Source organism: Pelobates fuscus, chromosome 3, assembly GCF_036172605.1.
Source record: "Pelobates fuscus isolate aPelFus1 chromosome 3, aPelFus1.pri, whole genome shotgun sequence".
In the NCBI taxonomy this organism is placed as follows: Eukaryota; Metazoa; Chordata; class Amphibia; order Anura; family Pelobatidae; genus Pelobates; species Pelobates fuscus.
Genome location: NC_086319.1, coordinates 74,906,486 through 74,918,160, shown reverse-complemented (window position 1 = coordinate 74,918,160; position 11,675 = coordinate 74,906,486). Strand labels below are relative to the sequence as shown.

At 40.7% G+C, this 11,675-nt stretch overlaps 1 pseudogene; it reads left to right on the top strand.

The window, feature by feature from the left end:
• Positions 1-9,845: 9,845 nt before the first annotated feature.
• On the top strand, positions 9,846-11,065 carry LOC134601632 (dual specificity tyrosine-phosphorylation-regulated kinase 2-like; annotated as a pseudogene).
• Positions 11,066-11,675: the final 610 nt, after the last annotated feature.

The following is an 11,675-nucleotide window of genomic DNA, read 5'->3' as shown; positions in this document are numbered from 1 at the left end:
ATGCTTATTCAGATGAAGATCTCCCACGTGATCCTTCCTCTTCTGAATTTGTTACGGAGACCTTCCTCCTACCCCAAGACCAGTCCTTTCAGGACACTAATCCCATGCCCAATACTAATTTAGATACTACTAAAGATGATATCCTACTGGATATCAAGGGGCGTCCACTTTTTGACCCACGCTGTATCAGACACCCTCGTTCAGCTGAATGGACACCCCCTGATCACATTGCCAAATATTGCAGATTATGGCTTCGTAAACCTTTAGAAAAGGAGATTAGGGCCAAATTAAGAGCAGAATGTCCACGGCCTGTGATCCCTGATAAGGTGGCTGTCACCCCTGAACTTGACCCACTCCTGGTCACTTTTCTAACTAAGACGGGTAAAGATCCCCGCAAGGGAATCGAAGTTGGCTTAAAAGCCACCCAGGACAAGCTGATGGATATAGCAGGCCCGCTTATCCAGATTTTTATAATTGCTGATGAGACGCTAGCAGGAGGCAATTTTGACGCACACATGGTGCGTGAATGGGCACAAAGAGCGTTATGCCTGTTAGGCAACGCCAATGTAGCAATGTCCGTTGAATGGCGTAAAGCCGTATTATATAAAATTGACGCCAAATTGGCAGAACTAGGCACCAAAGAACTTGGTCCAGAGGCTAACGGACTCTTATTTGGGGACAGGTTCATACGAGACCTGAATAAACACGTATCCGTGTTTACTTCCCTTAACAAGGCACAATGGAACCTTCGCAGGGTGTTAAGACCCCAGCGTTTTTCCGGTAGAGCTGGTCGCTATAGGGGCCGAACGACTGGCAGAGCTGCCTTCACAGGCTACAGGCCTCAACCAGCAGACTCATGGAATTCGGGCAATACCCGTTTCTACCACAAGCAGTTCTTTCCCTCTAGACGTTCCATCAGAGGACGTGGATATGCTTCCCTCCGTGGCTGCACTGCTTCAGGTAATCGACTTTCCTTATTCTCAAGTTCCTATTGCAGGTCGGTTAACCCTTTTTTTCCAACAGTTGTCTCTATTAACTCAGGATCCATGAATCCTTCAAACTGTATCTGGTTTCCATATAGATTTTGCAAACGACCCTCTACAGGAATCTCCCCTCCACCTCTGCACATGTCTTAAGAGGACAATGCGACATTGGAGTCCGTGCTAAACGACCTTGTCGCCAAGGGCGCTATAGAACTTTCTCAATCCCCTCACAGATTCATAAGCAACATATTTCTGGTCCGAAAACAGTCTGGGGACTTCCGACCAGTTATCAACCTGAAAGACCTAAACAATTTTATTGTTTAGCAACATTTCAAAATGGAGGGTATCCACCTCCTTCGAGACCTACTCTGCGAGGGAGACTGGTTCTCCCGTTTAGACTTGACAGATGCTTATCTCACAGTTCCTATAACACCGGCCCATCGCTGTTTCCTACAGTTCAGATGGCATCAAGACTTATGGCAGTTCACATGCCTCCCCTTCGGACTCTGTTCCGCACCTTGGTGTTTCACCAAGCTGATGAAACCGGTCATGGCCTTACTACGCTCTCAGGGGATTCGCTCCATCATATATCTGGACGACATCCTCCTTATGGCTCGGGACCCAGGCACTCTACGCCGCCATACAGACATGACCACAGCTCTGTTAAAAAACTTGGAGTTCGTGATCAATGTCCAAAAATCCGTCCTCACTCCATCTCAGATGGTTCAATTCCTGGGATTCCAAATAGATTCAGTTTTGGCTATCCTACAACTCCCGTCAGTAAAGATCAAGAACATCAAAAAAGACATCAGAAAAATTCTAGCCTCTTCGACTATCCGTCTTCGCGACTTAGCTCGCATAATCGGACTACTCTCCGCCTCGATTCAGGCGATTTTCCCAGCTCCTTTACATTACCGAGCAATGCAAAGTCTGAAGACTCGCTCTTTATGTCACTCTGCATCTTACGATCAACAGATCTCCTTGGCAGATGAAGTCCGACTCGAACTGAACTGGTGGCTGCACCATATGGATGCATGGAACGGGAGAGCGATCTTCGGATCACAGCCAGATTACATCCTAGAATCAGATGCCAGTCTTCTGGGCTGGGGGGCATCATGCGCAAATCTCTCTACTGGAGGTCCTTGGTCCCCAGCAGAACGGGCATTGCACATCAATTGCCTTGAGTTGATTGCCGGTTCCTTTGCGATTCGCAGTTTCGCAAAGGACTCCTACAATTGTTCCCTAGTACTGAGAATGGACAACATATCAGCTGTTCAATATGTGAATCGTTTAGGGGGATCCCGTTCCAAAATGCTCTCAGACCTCACAAAAGAATTATACCAATTTTGTCTAGACAGGAACATCTCCCTTCGAGCGGAGTATCTACCTGGTTCCGACAACTTAGTCGCAGATTGGTTCTCTCGACACTGGAGAGACTCCAGCGACTGGCAATTGGACCCACACGTTTTTTACCGTCTCAATCTTCTTCGGGGTCCATTCAATCTCGACCTATTTGCGTCTCGGTTGAATCGACAGACGGACGTTTTTTTCAGTTGGTTGCCGGATCCGACCTCTCTAGCAGTAGACGCCTTCCTTCAATCTTGGCCCATGACCGGAGCTTATGCCTTCCCTCCGTTCTCCATGATCCTTCGCACTCTCTATCATCTCAGGACTCAGGGGACCACAATAACGTTGCTGACCCCTTTGTGACGTACCCAACCATGGTTCCCCAATCTCTTGGAGATGTAGGCGAATTATCCACTACTGCTACCTGCCACGGATGATCTTCTCAAAGATCCCGCAGGCAATTTTCACCCTCTTGCATTGCAGGGTCATCTCCAGCTAGTGGCCTGGACTGTTTCAGGGGATCCTGGAATGCCGCAGGACTTTCGGAGACTGCTAGAGAACTCTTATGGGACTCATGGGCCCCCGGGACTAGACGCTCTTACCTCTCAGCCTGGCGAGTTTGGCATCGCTGGTGCTTGGAAAGGGGTATTGATCCCGTTTCAGCTTCTTTGATTAACGTTATGAACTTTCTGTCCTCTCTTTTTGATCAAGGTAAATCCTACAGATCCATTAATGTGCTTCGTTCAGCAATTTCGGCAGCTCATGGCCCCATTGATAATACAGCAATAGGTAAACACCCCTCCATCTGTAGACTATTGTGTGGCATTCATCTTGCTCGACCTCCTGTCCCAAAATATTCTCATTTTTGGGATGTTGCTCTTGTTTTGTCCTTCCTAGAGACTTGGCCACCCAATGCAGCACTCTCTTTACGACATCTGTCGGCCAAATTAGCTCTTCTTCTCTGTTTGGTTTCTTTTAGGAGAGTGTCTGATATTCAGGCATTTGACTTCCACGCTATTGATTTCACGCCCCAAGGTGTACGTTTCAACATTTCTCGCGCACGAAAACTAATTCCTTAACGATTACTTACCCTTATTTTTCTGACAGACCATCGCTCTGCGTTGCTCATTGTGTCCAACACTATGTCGCCTCTACATCACCTCTACGTACTCCTACGGGCCCCCTGTTTATCTCATATGTGCGACCACACAAGCCAGTTTCTTGTCCCACGATTGCCCGCTGGATTAAATGGCTTCTCGATTTAGCGGGCATAGATTCATCTTTTGGAGCTCATTCTGTCACAGGTGCTGCTGCTTCTTCCGCTTTTATGGCTGGGGGATCCCTTGCAGACATCCTAAAATGTGCTGATTGGTCTAGAGAATCTACCTTCCGTACCTTTTATTTTCGACAATCGTCCCATGCTTCTTTCTCTTTGGTTTCCACGCTTTAAAACAGCAAATATGAAGCCTCCTGTCTTGCCATAAAATTCAGGATTATTCTAGCTTTAGTGACTGAATAATCTAAATTTTATTAAAGACAGGAGGCGAATATTTTCCCACCCTCTTGATATCCCACCCCAGATTTTTTTTTTCAAGTCACATATACTCTTACATTTTTCTAGGTTTCTTGTGAGACTTTACATTTATTTGACTGTTTCCTGTTTGCTCTGTTGTTCGGTGCTTATTAATCTGCCTGGTTCTGATTATTTTAGTTTTTGCATTACTAAAACTCGTAATATCCAGGGGGTAGATCTGTGTATGTAGATATCTTGCGGACACCCAGTCCAAGTGACCATACTTTCACGATCTTTCTCTGTGTTTTAGTGTGAAGTTTCACTACATGAGCCACGAAGACTACGTTCCATTGGTCTCTAGTATCGGCTGCGTTTCTGGTTTACATGGTTGATGGATTACTCAAGTTTACATGGTTGACTTCACTTATGATCGGCTGCATCAGAAAGAGGAATTGGGAGGAGCCTGACAGACTGTTATGTTCTAATATGTGTCCTGATTGGTTGTTTTTTTCTCTATCTGTTTAACTATTTCTTTGCTGCTGGGAGGTTCAGTAAAGAAGGTTAAAGCAAATATTCGCCTCCTGTCTTAAATAAAATTTAGATTATTCAGTCACTAAAGCTCGAATAATCCTGAATTAGCAGCTGAGCCCACACTGATCTCTCATTGGTTGAGCTGCACTGTTTAACTGCCAATCAGGAGGATGCTTTGAAATTGGATATTACCCACTTATGGGCTATGACATAATTTCGATTGTTCAATGAGCTGTGCATGCATTCAGTGAAGCAGAAACAGTCAGTTGTTTAGGATATTCAGCCAAGTAGAAGCAGTCAGTTAAGCAAATGTAGCCAGGCACAGGAGCCAACCAGCTATGCTGAAGGTGCCAGTTAAGCAGAAGGTGCCAGTTATGCAAAAGGTGCCAGTTAAGCAGAAGTCACCAATTAAGCCAAAAGTGTCAGCCATACCTCATGGATCAATCATTCAGAACTCACCAACCATGCTGAAGGCTCCAGTTGTGCAGAAGGTGCCTGTCATACACAAAAGGTCAGCCATGCCAAAAGAGCTAGATATGCAAAAGGTGCCAGTCATGCAGAAGGAGTCAATTATGTCAAAGGCATCAATAATGCAAAATGCTACAGTAATGCAAAAAGGACTTGTCGTGGTGATGTCACTAGTCATGTCAAAGGTGCCAGTAATGCGAAAAGTGCTAGTTATGGAGAAGGCATCAGCCATACTGAAGGCACCAGTCATGTGGAAGGTGCAAGTCATACAGAAAGGGTCAGTAATCTCAAAGATACCAGTCATGATAAAGCAAAATGTGTCTATCCTGCCAAAGACATCAATCATGCAGAAAGTGATAATTAGGCAGATGGCTCCCGTTATACAGAAGGAGCGTGTAATGCCAGAAGGATCAATGATGGAGAATCACCAGTTATGCCAAAGGCTCCAGTCATCTCAAAGATACCAATCATGCAAAAGATACCCTATCGGGTCAAAGATATCAGTCATGCAGAAAGATACAGACATGCCAAAGGCATTGGTCATGGAGAGACAATCAGTCATGGAGAAATTACCAATTATGCCAAATGCACCAGTCATGGAGTAAGTGCCAGTCAAGCAGAAAAGGACAGTCATCTTAAAGATATCAGTCATCAAAAGATGCCAATTAAGCCAAAAACACCAATACTGCAGAAGGTGTCAGTCATACAAAATGGATCTTCATGAAGAGATCACCAGTAATGAAGAAGGCCAGTCATGCAGAAGGCCTCAGCCTTGCCAAAGACGTCAGTCATGCAAAAGGTGTTAGTCACAGAGAAATTACCGGTTATGCCAAAATCACCAGTCACGACAAAGATGCCGGTCATACAGAAAGTGACTATTTTGCCAAAGGCATCAATCATGAAGAAACATACTTTTAAAATAGAATTTTGGGTCCCCTTCTAATTTTTTATAGGTGTTTTATAAAATTTTATAAAAGTTATAAAAATTTTAATGAAAAAGGAAAAAGTCTGAACAATTTAAATCTTGACGAATTCAATTTTTAAAAAATATTTCTGTTTTTAAGACCCCTGTTCTGTATATCCTTCCTAAAATTTACAAAGACCCTAAAAACCCTCCTGGCAGGCCCATATTGGCTGGTGTTGATTCACTTACCAGTCCTTTATCCCAGTATATTGTTAGACTTCTCCAACACTTGGTAGTGTCTCAACCCACTTATCTCAAGGATTTCACCCAACTTATTAGGGAACTATCTAAAATCCAGTGGAAAGAACAACATTTTTTGGTAACTTGCAATGTGAGCAGTCTTTATACTATTATTTCTCATCAATTAGGCTGTGAGGCAGTTGTACATTTTCTTTGTTTAGGTGGTTTTTTTAGAGTCCCAATCCCAATCAGACTTTATTTTGGAAGCGATTAAATTTATTTTATGCCACAATTATTTTTGGTTTAAAGGATCCTATTTTTTACAACTCATCGGTAATGCGATGGGGACCAGGTTCGCACCAAGCTATGCCAATTTATTTATGTCCCACTGGGAGGAATCTTTCCTCTTAGGGAACAGCATGGCGGGTGCAGGCCTGGTCCACTATCACAAGTACATAGACGATTTATTTTTTATACGGAATGGGGATCAACCTTCCCTTGATAATTTAAAAAAAAAAAAATTACATCTCAATCAAAGAAGTATTGTGTTGACTTGTGAATACAGTATCTAGTGTACATTTTTTGGATTTCGAAGTATATATTGAAGATGGAAATATTTATACACGCACCTTTTTGAAGAAAGTAGTTACTAACCGTTTTATAGATGTTGATAGCTGTCACTATGCACCTTGGTTACAAAATATTCCTAAAGGCCAGTTTTTAAGAATTTTTTAAAATTGTAGTAATAAGGAAGATTTTATCTCTCAGGCTAATTATCTAAAAGACCAGTTCTTAGCCAAAAATGACGACCCTGAACTTTTAGACAAACAGTTACTAGGGGTTAGTACATTAAATAGGGTCCAGGTTTTAGAATACAAATCCAAAAAGGATAAAGGGAATAAGAACAACTTTAATTCTAGAGGTATCCCTATTATCTTTGATTATAGTAATATATCAAAACACATTAAATATATTTTAAATAAATTCTGGCATGTGCTAAAAACAGACTCAGATAAACCCAACATAATTTATCGAGGTGCTAATAATATTAAAAATGATTTAGTAAATTTTTTTATTAAACCAGTCAAGACCAATTTTGTTTTCCACCAAAAAATTGGTTTTTATCCTTGCAAAATGTGCTCTACCTGTAAGAACACTAATCTTTTGAAAGATATCAAAACTTTTTCTACATCATATATAACAGGACAAAAATGTAATATCAAGGATATCCTTACTTGTCACACTTTAAATGTGGTGTATCTCCTCTGGTGCCCATGTGGGCTGCAATACGTGGGAATGACCACTAGAAGTTTGAAAACCCGTGTTGTGGAACACATGGGCAATATAAGGAGGGGATCATTTTTTACAATACCATAATAAAGATCCTTCTAAGTTATGTTTTATGTCTATTTTTAAAAAGCCTTCCAATTGGAGAGAGGAAGACAATTTTAAGGAATGTAAAATTGAAAGCAAGTGGATATTTACTTTAGATACCTTGTCCCCCAAAGGGCTTAATCTTGAATTTGAATTGTGTCATTTTTTTTATAATTTTCTTTTAGATTTTTACGTATTTGTTCCTTTTTTAATACTGTTCCTTTAAATTGCCCTTCCACTCTGTGTTGGAATTTTTGCAATACACAATTTTTGAATTTACCATAAGGTCTTAGTTTTACCATTTGCTTATGTGTAGTTTTTCTTGATCATATTCTCTATATATTCATCTATGGCTTTTTTCCCTCTATTATATTACTGTGCATTTCGTACTACTTCTTAAGTAATTTTGCCCACACCAAATAGTGTGCCCTCACTCCAATGATTGGAGGACCTAAAATGACATAGCCGCATCGCATCACGTGATGGCCGCAGTGTGTCACGTGAGGGATGCAGCGTGATGACGCGGATATGCCGTGCCAGAAATAGAAGGACACACAGCCGGGAACGTTTGAAGAAGATTCAGAAGGGTATTTATAGCCACTTAGGAGAGAGCATTGTAGCACTGAAGAAGACTCCAGCAGGAGTTGAAGCTCGTTTGCTAGTAGACATTTACTATTTTGGGACTTTTTATCTTGTATGCAGTGTTTACCTAGGCTTTTTTGCCCAGTATATTTGTTATGCATTATTTCACTGCTTATTTGTCCCTTACCTTTAAAATCAGTTTATTAATACATTTGTTCTATCTATTTATTTGAATCCTGTGCTACTCTCCTTCAAGGATATTGTTTTAGCCTTATTAGGCACCCTCCTGCACATCATATAGAGCCTGGGACAGCTCTGCATCCTGTGAGTTCTATCCTATATAGAGGTTTACAATATGTACACACAGTTTGCACTATGTTTTTATATCTTTGTTTTTTTAGATTTATCCTGATATTTGTATTATGCTGACTGGTGCAGTATTTGTTTTATTTGCTATTGTCTATTTTAAGTGTTGTGGGATACACTTTCACTACACCAGTTATTTGGTATTTTGCAATTTGGTAGCGCCTGTACACCCTTGTATCTTTGTATTTTATAATATATTCTATGCAAGGATATTGTAAAATGTGAAATGTTCTTCAAAGCAGTTGGGGTGAACTTCAGGTACAGTGGAAAACTGGAAGATTCTATTTTATTTTTAAATCTATAGTTTTTAAAAACCATACATGAAGTGAACCCATTGCCCCCCTCTGCCACTAACCATTACAATAGGCCTTAGTAGCTGTTGTGCATGGTGGGTCACCTCTAGTTTTTAAAAATGTTGTTTGAGAGGGGTGCCAGCAGTCAAATCCATCCACAGTGCTAACTATGCTAGGTACACCTCTAACACAGAGAACAGCAAACACATGTAAACACAGGCATATCATCCCCTCCCAAGCCCTGTTATCTGTAATGGAGTGTCTTTTTAGCATAGGGCAGGGGAAGGTAGGTGTCCATGGCTCAGCCCTTCCCTCCCATGCTGCAGCTTCTCTCTCTCTCTGAGAAGCCTCTAAGCATCATGGGATTCAGAGTCAGATAGGAGAGCAGGAAGTGGACAGCAGGGGGTTCCATCCCAGTAAGGGATCAGCAGGGAAACACTAACTGTGTATATTGGTTCCATGTGTGTCTGTACTACAGCATATAGGCAGAGTCTGGATCCATATATCTGTCTTATAAACTGAACATTGCCTCACTGTTTTACCCATTTACAATTCATAGTTTTTTTTTTATTATTTTCACGGATAGTTGTAGTGATCTGCAGCTTCAGGCTCTCTTGTAGTGTGTATTGGAGGCAATGAGTGGAGTCCAGCAGATCACAGTTAAGAGGTCAAACCATTATCAAATTGGTTTGACTACTTACATCAGAGGGGATCCCTGGCGTTCCTGGCAACATAACCACTATTGCACTCTGTGGTGGTTGTGGTGTTTGGAGTGTTTCTTTAAGAAACAATGGTTAATAGCCATTGTGTTTAACTAAGTTAGTTATGTAATTGTAAAAAAGTAGAAGTTTAGCAGTCTGGTTCCCATTTAATGATCACGGTATCTTCAGTAGAACTGCAATTTATTAGATTCATATTAGAAAATTAAATCAAAATTCACACATCACCGCTGACATTCACAATTCCCTATATGAGAAACCCAATAAGGAGTTATGCAAAAAAGAATATAGTTATGTGAAGGGCTAACATTCCTGTGCTTGAGAGATTATTTCTCTTTAACACTTAAACGGTCTTTAAATATATGGGTATTATATTTGTCGTGGTGGTAGAGAAAGTTGCTTTGTTTTTAATGAGATTTTAATTCGTTTTTGTTTTCTGTGCAGCACTGAATAATAGAGGTGATATCTGGCTACTCAGTACATATGGTAACATCATTAACTCCGGGAGAAATATTAAATAGATACATGGACAGGCTAACAGTTTATGAGCACTATGACATCTTTCGTTACACTGACATCTACTTTTTTGGTAACAGTGCAAGGAAGTGTCATGGTTTCATCAGTGAACGACATAATCGCTGCTATGATGACACGGAGGGTTTCTATATTCAAGTACCACATGATCACATCGCATACAGGTATGAAGTGCTTAGAGTTATTTCGAAAGGATTATCTGGACAAATGGTGGCAGTGTGCGATCACAAATTTCAACAGCATGTGGCTTTAAATATGGTCCGTAACGAGAAAGGTTGAACTTGTCATCAGCAGGCCATAAATGAGATACAAATACTTAAACATCTGACAAAACAGGACAAGGATAACAACATGATTGTCATTCACATGCTGGACTGCTTCACAAAATCATATATGTACGACATTTGAGCTACTCAGTATGGACCTGTACAAACCTATTAAGAAAAACAAATTCACAGGTTTCAGTCTACAAACAGTGCATACAAACTCGATTTTACAATGCTTGGATTCCCTGCAAAGAAATAAAATCATCCATTGTGACCTCAAACCAGAAATCATTCTGTTAAAAGAACAAGGCAAAACTTACATTAAGATGGCAGACTTTGGATCAAGCTACTACTATCATCAGCGCAATTGGAGATACATCCAGACTAGGTTTTATCATGCACCTTAAGTCACCCTTTGCGGTCACTACGGATTGGCTATTAATGTGTGGAGCCTCGGTTACATTCTTGCTGAGCTGTAAACTGGAGTTCCACTATTACCCGGGGAAGGTGAATGTGACTGACTTGCACTTGAATGATTGAGTTATTTGGTATGCCATCCAAAAAGGCCTTAGATCTTCTAATACGTACTACAGGTTTTTTACCACCATAGGACTCCCTGATAACTGCAGTGCTAGATATCTGTCAGATGGATCAGTGGTGCTGAATAACATTTACTCTGAAGCAGGAACATGGCGTGGTTTACCTGGCAGTTGAGACCTGGTCACCGCACTGAATCGCTGTGAGCATGCCCTTTATACAAATTTTCAAATGCAGTGCTTTGAATGGGATCCTGCACAACCTATGACACCAAGCCAGTTATTACAACATCCATGGCTACGGAGCCCTTGCCAAAGTCTTCAAAGGGGAAACAGGGCTGATTGTGATGAAATAAATACCATGCTGAACGTTAATTACTTAATTAATGGGAAAAAAAATACTCTGTAATATTTTATTTTAATTATCAATAGCATTTGGCATTGTAAACAATAGCTTCAAGTTTTGTCATGACCACTGACTCAACCATTCTGACTGTTAAACTGTATTAATGTGTTAAAATAAAAATGTTTTCTTTAAAATGCATTTTACATAGATGATGCTGAGAAAACCCACGACTGGACATGACGTAAATGAAGTTCAAACTAACTTTTGAAGCAGCTGTTTACTGGGAGTTGTATTAATGACCTAAAGACTACTGGTAGAACATTGTTCTATTGGTATGGCACAGCGTTAACTGCGTTAGTCAGGATTGTAGAAGTTTTTCTTGAGCACCATTTTAAATTGTGTTTTTAATGCCTTACTCATCCTTAGTGTTTAATGGGCTAAAGAGATTTTACCTTTGAACTGTTTCACAAATCTATAACTCAAAGTAATAATGATAATAATAATAATATTCACATATGTTGTTACAGGAGGACTGCAAGGGCTGAAGCCTCAGATGTTGGATTATTTAGCCATAAATCTCTACATGTGCTTTAGAGAACAAGAGAATATTAGCTGTGTTTATTATTATTTTTCTATTTTACTCAAAGCAGCCACTTGACTTAAAAAGAAAAAA